The sequence below is a fragment of the Taudactylus pleione genome, unplaced genomic scaffold (assembly GCF_031769625.1).
Source record: "Taudactylus pleione unplaced genomic scaffold, aTauple2 ptg000374l, whole genome shotgun sequence".
NCBI lineage: Eukaryota > Metazoa > Chordata > Amphibia > Anura > Myobatrachidae > Taudactylus > Taudactylus pleione.
Genome location: NW_028284775.1, coordinates 2955348 through 2971604, shown reverse-complemented (window position 1 = coordinate 2971604; position 16257 = coordinate 2955348).

Below are 16257 nucleotides of genomic sequence, written 5' to 3'. Positions count from 1 at the left end.
TGGCCCCCCACAGAGCATACGCACGACGGCGCTGGCGCCATCGTGCGCATGCGTGAGACCCGCTACGACCGACAGCGCTGGTCGTAGCGGGACTCGATCCAAAGGGGGCGAGCTGTCGATGTTGATTGACAGCTCGCCCCGTTTGGAAGGCGGGCCGGGGGGGGTGGCAGCCCAAATGGAGGCGTTCCCATGGGAACGCCTACCGTTTGGGGGCGGCCCCACTGACATCACTAGTGATGTCAGTGGAGAGCTTCCGGCTCAGACAGAGCCAAAAGCTCTCCGGGGCTTACGACAAGGGAGACCCTACCCTAGGGTCTCGTCGTAAGCCCCTCGTCAAGACCATTGCGACCATCACCTTAGGCGGTCGTAAGGCTTTGGGTGTTAACCCACAGCCTTACCACCGCAAAGGAGGACATCTTGAAAATTCAAGACATCCTCCCCTCATTCAGACGGACCACACGCTCTGTGCGACCGGCTGTGAATGAGGTCCTGAGATTTTAGCCTCTAGATTGTAGATTTCCTTTCTTTCTATTTTTCTACGGGTGGAAGAGATTTGAAGGAAATGGCCCCAGAGCGAAGCTGTTAGAGCTTCCCAATTAATCGCATGTGAAGTATGGTCAGGGTCATTGTGTTGATTAAAATCAGTGATTGCCTGAAGGATTTGAGTACGAACATCTGGGCGTAAGAGAAGGAAGTCGTCCAATCTCCACTTAAACCTATGGGGGCAAATGGAAGGGAACTCTAGGTCCAACAACACTGCTGAGTGATCAGACCAGGAAACCGGGGAGATCTCTGAACTATGTAGAATGGGAGTTGTGGTATGATCCACCAGAAAGAGATCTATTCGCGAGAAAACCTTATGCGAGTGGGAGTAATGCGAATATTCGCGAGCTGATGGATACAGGACCCTCCAAGAGTCATACAGGTTGTATAATTTAAGGAGCGATGTTAATTTATTGGATTCCCTAAGTTGAATAGAAGAGGATCCAGAGGGACCTGTTCGATCCATATTTGAGGAGAGGATCACGTTAAAATCTACACCAATTATTACTCTGCCTCTCGCTATTTTAAAGAGCCTAGAGAAGACCATGGAGAGAAAGGCACCCTGGGAGGCATTGGGAGCATAAATATTTGCAGTCATCACTGGGACGCTACCAATAGAACCAACAAGGAAAAGATAACGACCCTGGGGGTCTATGTGTGAGGTTTCAACAATGAACGGGGAGGACTGATGAATGAGGATGGCAACCCCTTTAGATTTATGGTCAGTAGATGTATAATAGGCATGCGGAAAAGTTTTATTTGTTAACTGTGGATGGGTTTTCAAAAAATGAGTCTCTTGAAGCAATGCTATGTGAATGTGTTGACGCTTCAGGTACTGAAGGGCCATAGTGCGCTTATGGGGAGAATTTAAGCCGTTAACATTAAGGGAAATTAGTTTCAGGGGACATCGGGATAATAACAGATGAGGCTCATAACACATGATAGCAAACATGGGAGACATCCATAGCCAACTGGGGGGTAACAGCAGAGTGAAAAGGGTAGAGGGGAGGTTGTTAGTAATGGATAGAGGGTAGAGAAGGAACTGCGTCTGAGCAACAGGCCGCAGAAGGTGCACGATAGAAACAGCACATCCTGTGCACTTGGGGCTCGGGGGCGGGGGGGGGGTAGCCCAGAGAGCATGGACAGACATAAAACAATGCACACAAAACTTATCTGGTGTTGACTCTCTCGCTTCTAACATTTCGGCTTATGTGGATCACTTTCTTCAACCCTATGTTGGTCAGTTGAGATCACACATTAAGGATACCACCCATTTCCTTACTTTGGTAGAAGATATCCAGTGGAGAGGCTCTTATGCTTTTCTCACACTGGATGTCTCTTCTTTATATATGAATATCCCACATAAATTAGGCCTATTAGCTATTGAATCTATTCTAAATTCATTGGGGATCTCACTGACCAACAAAGGGAATTTCTACTTACCTCTATTAGATTTATTTTAACTCACAATTATTTTTCGTTTCTTGACACATTTTACTTTCAGTTGATGGGGACCAGGTTTGCGCCCAGGGACGGTTCTCCCGTTACGCATGGTACGCTGCTGCGTAAGGCGCCACATAGTGAAGGGCGCCTCAGCTGCATACCATACGGGCCGCGGTGCAGACTGTGTCTCTGTGACACAGCTGCACCGCGTGTGTAGCACTGACCGGATGGAGTTCGGTCAGCGCTACACAGCACAAACACACAGCCGCCGGCGCCGGCAGCTGTGTGTTTGCTTTAGCAGCTGAGAGTCAGACAGACTCTCATCGGCTGCTGCTGCTGCTCCCAGTGCCAGAGCCGGACATCTTCCGGCTCCCACAGTGAGTAATGGGAGTGACGTCATGACGTGACGTCACTCCCATTATGCAAGGCGGCGGACGGAGGAGCTGGGATCAGCGGCGGGAGCAGGAGCGGATTTCAGGTAAGTGTTTTTTTTTAATTTTCACTATGTCTCTACTGCGGGGGAAGGTGGAATACTACTGGGGGCACTACAAGGGGGGATTACTACGGGGGGAATACTACTGGGGACACTACAGGGGGTAATACTACTGGGGGGCACTACAAGGGGGGATTACTAGGGGGGAATACTACTGGGGACACTACAGGGGGTAATACTACTGGGGGGCACTACAAGGGGGGATTACTAGGGGTGGAATACTACTGGGGACACTACAGGGGTAAAACTACTGGGGGCACTACAGGGAGTAATACTACTGGGGGCACTAAAGGGGGTAATACTACTGGGGGCACTACAGGGTGTAATACTACTGGGGGCACTACAGGGGGTAATACTACTGGGGACACTACAGGGAGTAATACTACTGGGGGCACTACAGGGGGTAATACTACTGGGGGCACTACAGGGGGTAATACTACTGGGGGCACTACAGGGGGTAATACTACTGGGGACACTACAGGGGTAATACCACTGGGGGCACTACAGGGGGTAATACTACTGGGGGTACTACAAGGGGGGGATTACTACTGGGGGCACTACAAGGGGGTGATTACTACTGGGGGCACTACAAGGGGGGACTACTAATGGGGGCACTACAAGGGGGGGCTACTACTGGGAGCACTAAAAGGGGAGATTACTACTGGGGGCACTACAGGGGGGAATACTACTGAGGGCACTACAAGGGGGGAGGAATACTACTGGGGGCACTACAAGGGGTGATTACTACTAGGGGCACTACAAGGGGGGGAGGACCACTACTGGGGGCACTATATAAAGGGCACTGCATAGTGGGTACCACTACTGGGGGCACTGCATAGGGGGGAAGTTCTACTGGGGCACTATATAAGGGGAATACTACTGGGGCACAAGGGGCACTGCACAGGGGGGACCACTACTTGGGGCACTGTAAAAGGGGCACTGCATAGGGGGTACCACTACTGGGGGCACTGCATAGGGGGACTACTACTGGGGGCACAAGGGGGACCACTACCGGTGGCACTGTAAAAGGGGTACTGCATAGGGGCGCCAAAAAATATACTTGCTTAGTAAAAAATTTGGGCTAGGGCCGGCCCTGTTTGCGCCAAGTTATGCCAACCTATATATGGGCACCTTTGAAGAGCGACATGTGTGGGGCGGGGACTTTGGCGTGAACATGGTTTTCTATGGCTGTTACATCAATGATCTATTTATTATTTGGGATGGGGACTATGACACTGCTCTCTCTTTTATCTCCTCTCTTAACCACAATTCTTTTAATTTTTAATTTACACATTCTTTCAGTGGGGACTCCATCTTCTTCCTGGTTGTCACCCTAAACATTTGAGAAAATAAGATTTTCTGCTCCAATTATTGTAAAGATGTTAACACGAATTCATACTTACATTATTCCAGCGCACATTACCTACCTTGGAAATTAATATCCCTAAGGGACAATTTATTCAGGTGAGACGCAATTGCTCTAGTATAGAGACCTTTGGCATTCAGGCTGAAACACTTTTGAATGCCCTTAGAGGCCGCGGTTATCCTGAAGATCTTCTTATGAAATAATTGAAAGATGTAATATCTATAGACAGGTCCACACTCTTTAAAAGCAAAAAAAGTTTTAAGAATCTCAATCCAGATATTGACATTTCAGCCAAAATATTCTGGAGAAAATACAGTCTTTATATCAAATTACAATAATGCCTCTATAGAAATTAAGAAAATCATTCTTATAAGAAGAACAGATCCCTTAAAACTATGGTAGCCCCCAGTTTTCTTAAACCAATTAGAACACCTAATTTGAATATTACCAATTGGCTTACAAAAAGACCCTATGGGTTTTTCAAGTGTGGCACATGAAGATGCACTACATGTCGACATGCCTGTAACAATACTAAATCAGTGTATTGTAAAAATGAAGATAAAACATATGAAATTGGTCCCTTTATTAACTTTGAGTCGAAGTACGTAATTTATATGTTGAAATGCGACTGTGACCTTATTTATATAGGTCAGACTACTAGATCGCTGAAGCTGCGCTTCATGGAACACCATCGAAATATCACTAATCAACTACAGAAGCACAGTATTTTGAGACATTTCAGTAGAGTACATGGAGCCAATGCAGATTGTTTGAAACTTATAGGACTAATTCATACTGCCCAATGTCAGGGGAGGTACGAGATTCCAGAAACTTTGCAAACAATATATTTTCTGGATCTATAAGCTAGGTTCACTCCATCCTGATGGATTAAATGAGGGTCTACAACTTAATTCCATTCTATAAAATTATTGCATCTGTTAAATTAGTGTATTCTATACCATCTGTTCCTCTTCTTCATCTTTGGTTCTCACACATTTCTACCCTTATGTTTACATCTATTTGTATTCACCGGACATGTATATAGGACATAGCCAGCTTTCATTTAGTGAATTGTGTTATCATTCCTCTATATTATTAATGATTTTGGATATACTAATCTATGGGATTTTATTAATTTATAAAATGAGTAGTTTTATATACCCATTTCTGACTCATATGAAAGAATCATATTTCATCAACCAAGATCAGTTAAGAGTTATTACCATTAACAAACATTATTATTATTTTTATATTCATTTTTATCATAATTTTCGCTTTCATCTCTATCTTCATTATATATATTTTTATTTTCATAACCATTATTATAACCATTTTTATACTTATATTTATATTTATATTTATTTTCATTTATTTCCACATTTATATATATCTTTTATTCATTCATCTATTTCTCATACTATTCATATAATTTCATGAGAGGTTGGATTTATAGATCCAATATACATTATTTTAGGTATACATTTCTTATCAAGTAAATAAACTGAATGATTGTCAAAAGTTTTCAGATTATGAGATTGCCTCCTGGAGAGATAAAACTGAAACTATATATCAGTTGTTCTGTAGCTAAGAATTGATAATTGTGTTTTATATATAGAGACAATGTTACTAATTGCATCCTGTTCTGTTACCATGGTTTATAAGTGGTTACAATTTCAGGTGTTACATATTGAGGATTATCAAATCCTATATAATGGACTTTGTGCACAGAATGGCATCTGCCTCTGACAAAGCTGTGGGTGGAGCCATGGGGAAACGCGTCAGCCTTTGCTGTCTTTTACCATCAGGAATCAAGTTCTATATTCATTGAGCAGGCCAAATGCTTTTCATATTCATTACCATCATTCTAGCGGGCAGGACTGTTTCACACCTAACCCCAGCAATACAGCATTGGCTGTCCGGGACAAATGGCCGGCTGTGATCGGTATTAGGTGAGCTCATTATCGGGAGACCAGTGACATCAGAGCACTTTCCTCCTCCAGGCAGTGTGCTGTGCGGACACTGCCACCATTCAGTGGGACGCTCCCTGTGATCCTGAGCAACATTAAGAGCCACCCGTTACAGGAGCTCAACACACAGAGCTGTGGGACACAAGTGTGGTATCGATTCCTACCTAGCTATACACTCTAAAATTGTTGCTGTTTAGCATTATGAGTCGCACAAGAAATAATTGCTTTCAGACTTTGATTGTGGTTCCAAAGCACAAAAAGTTATTATTCACCATAAAAACAGATAGTTACATGCTGTGATCTAAATACAATTAGAACAAAATGAATCATACAGTCACAAGCCACAGTCGTTACATACGCACGCGCTCTGGATCCAGATCCCGGCATCAAAGATGAAACCTCCGTCAACAGCAAAGCAAGAAGACTAGTATCTAGTTTCAGAGAGCCTCCATATATACTCTTACAGGGATAGGCAATACAATAGAACAGTTTGGCATGATTCCATTGGTTCTTCTTCCTGGTTGTTCTATTACAGTACAGTTCATAGGTCAATTCGTATGGTCACATTCCAGCCTCCAACAGCTCTTTGTGTCCATTTTCCCACTGCATAACAAATTAGACTGCCTGCATTACAGGATACATTTCAATCCCTAACTCTCTATGATCCATAACTTGCAGACACATGTCACGATTTCTTCTCTGATGGAACCGGAAAACTGCAAAGACACAGTGGTTTAGAATGACACCAAACACAGTCTGCTTATTATGCACTAAACCTTAGATATCAAATAACATGTATTTCACAACATTACTGATAATGAATAAAACATTAAACATTAACCTTAATGCTTGGGAACCTTTTTATGTAAGTGTGCAGTGTGTAAGTATTGGGGTATTAAGAAAAGACGCTAGTTAGCGTTGTGTGACTACATGTTTTGTGGAGTACATCGTGGTACATGTTTTGCAGGGTTGATCATATTATAGGTTTTAGTAACTGTCTGTATTTACAGTCAGGTGCATAAATATTGGGACATTGACAGAATTTTCATATTTTGGCCTCTATTCACCACCACAATGGCTTTGAAATGATTCCAAATGCAAATGTCACACCTAGAATCAACTCCAGACCTTTTACCTGCTTAATTGATAATGAAATAACGAGGCCCACACCTGTCCATGAAATAGCTTTTGAGTTAGTAGTCCCATTACTTTTGGCTCCTTAAAAAGTGGGAGGCACATATAGAAACCGTTGTAATTCCTACACCGTTCACCTGATTTGGATGTAATTACCCTCAAATTAAATCTGAAAGTCTGCAGTTAAAGCACATCTTGTTTGTTTCATTTCAAAGCCATTGTGATGGTGAATAGAGGCTAAAATATGAAAATTCTGTCAATGTCCCAATATTTATGCACCTGACTGTATATAATGAGGACTTTTAACATCTTTCTATTGCATGGGAATCGCATGACGCTAAATAATAGCATAGTCGTATGTACTTATAATGTGTGAGATTCGCTAAAATGGCACTGGGCGGCCAGTTGCAAAATGGTGTCTTGTTGCCATTCGTTAAATGGCGTCTTGCACATTTAATTTTAAACAGATTCTGGACCTCATTCAGAGTCGGTCGTTGCGGCTGCACGGTCGTAAGGGAAAAAGGGCCGGATATGCAAATGATGCACTCGCAAGTTGCGTCCTTAAGATCGGATCGTTAGCTAGCCGACCAAGGGGAGGATGCGGCCGTAAGACAAAAAATAAGCCCCCTTCACGTACGCATTACACGTCATCTCCGGGCATATAAGGATTAATCGAGACCATCGGTAACCATCGGAACTGGTCGTAGAGCTTAAGGTTGACCATACCCTCTCTTAAGCTCTACGATCAAGTCAGTGTAAAAACCTCCCATGTCACGTGTGCTATGACACTACTTTGTTAATTATACACTCCCATAAAACGCCATTTGCATAGTCAGGCACGCCTGCGTTCGGATCTCCACTCCCCCGTTCACAAGCACCTTCCCCTGTTACCACCCACAAATGCCTTATCCTGTCACTCAAACTAACGACCTGGCCAAGTTGAAGGAGAGATATATTTCCGATCGTAACAGCTAGTTTGCGCACGCGCATTGCGAATTTTACGCACGCGCAGTTTAGCAAACATCGGTGGCGTACGACTGTGCGGCCGCAACGACCGACTCTGAATGAGGTTTGCTGTCTCAGCCAATTATCCAGCTTCGACAGTGGACATACATGTGGGGGAGATTCTCGATTCCAAGCATTTGCAAGCACTTAAGGAGACTTCCGATTGGGAGGGCATTTCATTTTGGACTCTAGCGTGTATGAACTAGCCTTTACTGGTAATAACATTCGCTCCTTGAATCTGACATATTAGACGTTTTTCACTGCTGACAATTGAAATATACTTCTATTTATATTATTGATTCCTGTTCTTTTACTACATGTGAAGTGTTTTATACATTAAAATTGTTATAGATTTTCAAACAGTGTCTATATTATAATTATACTAGTGCTGTGTACGACTTTTGTGGTTGCTTATTCCATAATGCACTATTATGTCTGACTCTCCCTCCCCGCTCACCGGTTTCACTGCCATCATGGCCATATTTTTATGAATATTATTCCCAGGCTTGTCAACTTTCCCACGGCCTCCCACCTACCTTCCCATATGCACGAATTCAATTCTTTGCCAGTTTAAAATGCCTGTTTGCATCTAACAAGCTGTTCTGTTCCCCAATGGGGATGTAAAGGCGCAACAGAAAGATTCAAAATGGAATAGGAGAATGTTAAATTATACCTACACAGTGAATGTGGTGGTAAAACGGGGTGTGAAGATGCAAGATGGTGTTGCTGAAGGTGGTGGTCTCACTTCCTACCCCTCTCCCATCTGCCAGAAAGTCACCTAATTTCATACATTTTTCCTGTTAAAAATAAATCACTGACAATAATGAAATTACTATGTCATTTTCCAGCATTTTGCCATGGTTACTTTCGTATATGAAGAGCAATCCCAGAAATTGACCTTGAAATATATATGTCTAGTTCTCCCGAGTACAGGGATACTCAGTGGGGGCGATTCAATCCTCTGCATTGTGTCTCAGAAAGGACTGTCTAGCACTCTGCAGCAATGTAGTCTAGCACTCTGCAGTGATGTATCTTCACTCATTTTTCCTCATACCCCATAGAGGTGTGCAGGAAAGTGAGTGAAGATTTCTTACTTTAGTACTGTGGGCCTGATTCAGAGCCGGATGCTATTTGTGCTCTCTTGTTCACAAAAAGGGGCCGGCTATTTAAATTGAGCGCTCGCTCTTTGCGGTCTGTTGGCGCCTCTATGTCTGAGCGAGCGAACTAAACATGCGCTTGCTATTTTGTAAAGACACCCCCTGGCCGCTCGCATCCTACGTCATCTCCGCTATTTATTTGATTAATAGAGTACATCGAAAGGCATCTGAACTGCTCGCAGTGCTTGTGGTAGGTTTATCCTACCGCAATCATGCGAACAGTTCAGGCTAAGAAACAACCAAGTGACGTGGTCGATGACGCTGCTTTGTTAATTATGCACACCCTTAAAACGCCCGTTCTGACCGTTTGGCACGCCTACGTTCGGATCACCACTCTCCGTTTTCAAGCACCTTCCCCTGTTACCACCCACATCCTGTCACTCAAATTAGCAGGCACTCGCTATTTTGCGAGCGCTCGATTTCCGACCGCAGTGACTGGTTGGCGCATGCGCATTACGGCCCATACGCATGCGCAGATGTGCGAACATCGCTCGGAGCGAACGAGCGGGCCCTATGTACAGTCAGACATTGTGGAGAACATCATGGAGAACTGAATTCACCCAATATGTGTATTACACACTACACACTATAAGATATATCGTACAATATATTGTTCTGACTGGGACAATATGCGAGCTATATCGTGCGGATCGCATAGTGTGTATGTTCTTTTGCACAGCGGTCATTCATCGCATCGTCCCATTTGCTCTGTTGCACAGCAGATGGGACGATGAAATTATCAATGTCATGTTGCTAAATGCAGCATGTAATGATATATCGTGCGGTCATACACCAGATCTCGTAGTGTGAATGGTGCGCACAATATATTGTTACATCATACTTTGCCATAGTTGGGTACACACATCGTATAGTGTGTTCCCAACTTAAGTCTTCAGATGCTTATTTTGCTAATTCTTGCAGTGATTACACTGATTTCTCCCTGGTTATGGCACTAGTTATAAGAATAAATAAATTGTCCTTTGCAAAATATTTGAAGTAATACATCCCATTACACATCATTTTGCATTACTCTTCAAAATTCCTAACAGTTTTCATATGTCTGTATTTAAGCTTGCAAGAACACAAAAGCATTATTCTACATCTCCAGCCAACTCTGCTTGTGACCACATCCGTCATACTGACATATCGGTATATTATGTAGCCTATGTCCAGTAAGTCATTGTACCGTGTGATTCCTTAAATAGTTAAACTCTTTTGTTATATATTAATGGGCTGCTGAAGTGTATCATTCACAGGCCTGAGCTCCCCCCCTATGTGCACTGCCAAAAATGGGCGTGGTCACTTAAAAATGGGGCGTGTCAACATGACACACCCCTTTCTCGTCACTCTGAACATTCCTGTCCATATGCACCTTAACCCCAGTAGTGCCCCTTATACAGTACCCCCAGTATGCAGTGTCCCCAGTAGTGGTACCTCTTATTCAGGCCCCTAGTAGTGCCCCGTATACAGTACCCCCAGAAGTGGCCCCCATTATGCAGCCCCCCATTGGAGATTTACTAAAGCCAAAATCAAATGTCAAATCGAACAGAAAATAGAATTTCAGTGAAGATTGAATATTTACAGGATCCCTTCATTTACTAACATTCGATTTGGGCGGTGCGTAACTAGCTCTTTGAGGGCCCCATAGCAAAGGTGCACACAGGCCCCCTCCCATGGTGGCGTCCAGTCTACATAGCCAGGCAAACACATTTTTTTTAATTATATGTATATACACATGTATACCGTATATATTAATAATATTATTATCCTTTATTTATATGGTGCCACAAGTGTTCCGCAGCATCTTACATACATAAACTAATAAGTGAACAAGAAACGAGTAACTTATAGTACATTACAGTGCAGGACAAGGACATAGTTTATATACATTGCTGCAAGATATAAAGTGGAAAGAGAGCAGAGCTTGTAAATTGACAGTTAGGAGCAGCAGCGGCTCCTGCCCTCTTACCTGAGGGGTGCTGCCGCTTTTTCTGGTCCCGGCGCCTGCACAATGAATGTCAGGCACCGTGACTTGCGCCATGCGCATGAGCGGCAGTAGCGCTGCGCATGTGCATAACACTAGACCAGCTTCTCGGGCTGCCTTGGTAGCAACTCCGAGAAGCCCTGTAGGGCTGCCCGAAGGGCAGAGTAGTGGCTTCCACTGGAAGCCGCTCTCTGCTAATGGCAGCTTGGACTGGCAGTCCCAGGGGGAGAAGACACTTCTCCCTAGGGCTGCCTGCTCTGTGCGTGACTGGCAGGCAGGGCCGTTTCCAGTGAGGAGAAGCAGATATCGGCAGCTACAGGAGGCGGTATCAGTGCTAGAGAAGACACCCGACGGTAAGTGACCTCTCCCCTTAGTAATACCTGGGACACTTAGCGCTGCCATAGGTGTCTATGGCAGGGCTAAGTGCCCCAGGTGCAGCATAATATAGTAACCTGCACTTAGCGCTTGCAGGCTGCAGGCAGAGAAAATCCCTTTAGTACATACTGAGAAGCGCTATGTACAGGGATTTTCTCTGTCTTTAGCGTTCTTCCCCCATTTCTCCCCTTAGTAAATAGACCCCTTTATCTCTCTCCAAGTTTTGATAAATTTCTCCAAAGTAACCAAATTATCTACCACAGTAGAACTTAAAATTATGATAATCTGCTCTACCCTTTGCTGTAAACCCACTCTATTCACTATTTATTCAACACAAATATCTCTTTTTATCCTATATTCTTACATTGTGTTCATTCTGGAGCAATATAATCATATGAGTATATTTAAAAAAGTAGTGGCTTGCATCTGTGCAGGTTTGACCTTAAAATGTAAAGCTGCACTACTAGTAATTGCAAGGCCCGGCTTGTCTTGCAGTCAATGGGGGCGATTCAATTCAATGCGATGTTGAATAGCCGCGGGAGGGAGCTCCCAAAGCTATTCAATACACCGCGCTGTTTGGGCTCGCTAAGGATTTCTTCTTGCATCCCCCTGGGGATGTGAGGAGAAATCCAACCAAAGTGCCAGGCGCGCAGCTGTTTTTCTGCTTAGCGTGGCGTTAACAGCCGCGCGCCCTTCACTTTGGTCAGAGAATGCCGGTTCAATCGCCTTAACACCCTTGTTAAGGCACGATAACCGGCATTCTCCGACCACACAGCGCACTGAATTGAATAGCTCCGGGAACTCGCTCCTGGTGCTATTCAATTCGCGATGAATTGAATCGCCCCCAATATTAGTGCAGCTTTAAATTTTGAGGTCAGACCCAGCAGCTTACAAAAGCCATCCTGGCTTCCACTAATAGTGAGTCCCCACATTCAGATGATGTTGTCTGTTGAGCATTTGGTACGGTGTAAGCCATATCTCATGTTGGTCAACGTAATGAGTGGACATTGGGGTAATGTAATGAAGGAGAGCGCTCTGTTATATTAGGGTAACATAATGAGGGGGAGAGCTCTGTGGTATTAGGGTAAAATAATGAGGGTGAGCACTCTGTGGTATTGTGGTCTCATGTTAGAGATACATGAATAAATAGTCTACAAGAGCAACTACAGTAACAACTTATTGAGGCCAGACCTGAAAGTGTGCTACACATAATGTAATACACAATTATCTGTCATCACTGCTCTCCTATTGGGGGTGGCGAACCCAGGCCCTCTCTGGGCCCCTTGAACGAACCCAGGCCCATGTAATTAGTAACCGATCCCCCCATCTCGGCACCCCTGTTTGCAGAGTACTAATGCCCCTTGCACATCTTGTAGGCAGAGAAACAGCTGCTGCTCAGCAGCTGCTTCCTCGAACCCTCCGCAGCCCAGCACACATTGCTGTGTGTGCTGGGATGAGAGGCTGCTGCTGCCACCGACAGGTAAGTGGGGGACGTCAGACTCGGGCCCCTGCCAGGCCCCTCCAACAAGCGATGGGTAAAATAACCCCCCCCTCATAGCACCACTATTTGTAGCAAACAGCACTAATGCTATAACCTCTACTCTACCTAGTTCCCTTCTCCTTGAAAAAACCCCACTGTGTCATCAAAATGGGTTGACACTCATTGAAAGTGGTGTCAAATCAGAAGTTAATCTTAGAAGTTCTGTAAGAATAAAAATAAACAAACAAGATCTGATCTTATAGTTTCCATGTGGAGTAAGCACCAATGAAAAATAGTCTTCCCATAGAGATAAAACTCTTTGATCTTGCTGTCACTGTGACCACTGTGAGCCCGACCTAAAAGAGATAACCACTGTTTTATCACAGAAGCAGAGTCAGTACTCAGTAATTTAGAGGTATATTTACTAAAGCTTCTAAAACAGACAAGTGGTGATGTTGCCCAGATTCTGTGTATTATTTTCTAGAATGCAATAGAGAAATGATAGCTAGGATCTGATTGGTTGCTATGGGCAACATCACCACTTGTCTGGTTTAGAAGCTTTAATAAATTTACCATTAGGACTGTACTAGCTGCGCTTTCCTATAGCAGCTCTCCAAGTAGGACGTATTACAGCCACCTGGTTATTCACCAACTCCAGATTTCTGCTTCTATTAAGACATTACTTCACCTTCTGCAGATAAGTACTGCAGCTACCGTATACACTCGAGTATAAGTCGACCCGAATATAAGCCGAGGTACCTACTTTTACCACAAAAAACTGGGAAAACTTATTGACTCGAGTATAAGCCTAGGGTGGGAAATGGCAGCAGCTGGTAGTGCCCCCAGTAGTAATTCCCCCTGGTTGTGCCTCCAGTAGTAATCCCTCCTGGTAGTGCCCCCAGTGGTAATCCCCCCTTTCAGTGCCTCCAGTAGTAATCCCCCCCTGGTAGTGCCCCCAGTGGTAATCCCTCCCTTTTAGTGCCCCCAGTAGTAATCCCCCCCTGGTAGTACCCCCAGTGGTAATCCCCCCTTTTAGTGCCCCCTGTAGTAATCCCCCCCTGGTAGTACCCCCAGTGGTAATCCCCTCTTTTAGTGCCCCCTGTAGTAATCCCCCCCCTGGTAGTGCCCCCTGTAGTAATCCCCCCTGGTAGTTCCCCCAGTGGTAATCCCCCCTTTTAGTGCCCCCTGTAGTAATCGCCCCCTGGTAGTGCCCCCTGTAATAATCGCCCCCTGGTAGTGCCCCCAGTAGTCCCCCCCCCAGTAGAGAGAGACGTAATAAGAATAAAATAAAAAAAATCACTTATCTGAAACTCCCGCTCCTGGTCCCGCTGCTAACAGCTCCTCCGGCCGCTTTGCATGGGAGAGACGTCATTACTCATGTGGCCTTTTGACGTCATCCCGTTCCAGCATCACCGCCCGGCTCCTGTGCTCCACGTTGAACCCGACACGCCGCGTCCATCCACGGTGGTCTGCGGAGTGGTGTGTGGAAACTTGTGAGATTTCCAGAAGACGTGCCGGTGATTAGTCTGGTTGTTTTACACTCCATCATGTGGTAACCAGTCCACCCCGTTTTAAACATTGGTACGAGCATACCCCTTGTGATGTCCAGCATTGTTGTTACTGTGTCCTATTAAATATTTTCATGCACTAAGGAGCGCCCCCATATGTCATTTTTCTCCTAGATATATATATATATATATATATTTTATTTTTTTTTTTAACACACATACTGTATATACCCAAATACTACCCTCATTCACCAATTACTTCCCTCCTCTGTCATGCACTAACGACACCCCAGCAGAATCCAATCACCCTCTTACATTCACAGCACTCAGATATTCCCCCATACACTACCAACACCCAGACACTCTTCTCATACACTACCATCACCCAGGCACCCCCAGCACCTAGGCACCCCTCCTACACTACCAACACCCAGGCGCGCCCCTCCTACACTACCATCACCCAGGCACCCCCCTACTACACTACCAACGCCCAGACACCCCCCTACTACACTAAAAACACAGACACCCCCCTCCTACACTAAAAACAGACACCCCTCTACTACACTACCAACGCCCAGACACCCCCTTCCTACACTAAAAACACAGACACCCCCCTACTACACTAACAGCACACAGACATCCCCTACTACACTACCAGCACCCAGACACCCCCTCCTACACTAAAAACACACAGACACCCCCCCTACTACATTACCAGCACCCAGACACCCCCTCCTACACTAAAAACACAGACACCCCCCTACTACACTACCAGCACCCAGACACCCCCTCCTACACTAAAAACACAGACACCCCCCTACTACACTACCAGCACCCAGACACCCCCTACTACACTACCAGCACCCAGAGACCTCCTCCTACACTAAAAACACAGACACCCCCTCCTACACTAAAAACACACTGACACCCCCCTACTACACTAAAAACACAGACACCCCCCCAACTACACTAAAAACACACAGACACCCCTCCTACACTACCAGCACCCAGGCACCCCCCTACCTTCCAGCTGCAGTGTACTGCTTGTGCTCCCTCCATGGTGCTCACTGCGTCCACTGACAGAGCAGAGGAAGCAGATCCCAGGCCCCGGCTGCCTTGTGTGTGGGCGGAGAAGAAAGGACAGGAGTGGAGGAGCCGATAAAGGAGGTAGCCCGGTCAGTTTGAAAATGGGGCGGAGCCAAATCGCGGGAGGGACAGGGCCTAATTGCAGGCCTCGGCACCATTAAAAGAGTTTAAAAAAATTGTTTATCATGGGGATGTGGCCGGGGGCAGTGTGTGGGGGCCCCGGGATGACCGCCCCTGTCGCCCTGCCCTTAATCCAGCCCTGAGTGGTTGACCTGACCTGCCACAGGAATTTGGCCACTTCCTATGTACAGCTTACGGTATGGCTGCGTATGCCGCTGCACTGCCTTAATTACTCACGCCTCTACAACGGCGTTATAACGCATGCATTCACCTAACCACCCTCTGTCACCACTCACAAATGACACTACCTGTCAATCAATATCGGACGGGTCTGCATACACACTGCGTGTATTCTGCGTACCCTAACCTGATCGCAATGGCTAGTTCGATACATTAGCATGCGCAGTGAAAATGCATTGGTCAAGTGCGTGTGTTCTCTCCTGTGTGTTCCTTGCTGAATCAGGCCCTATATTCTGTCCGTAGCAGACAGATTAGTACTGCTCATAGCTGGCATTGTACCACAGCTCGGTGACGGAATCAAGTGGAGACCCGAAATTTAATTAAAGGGTACTCTCATTATAAACCCATTGCTGGTC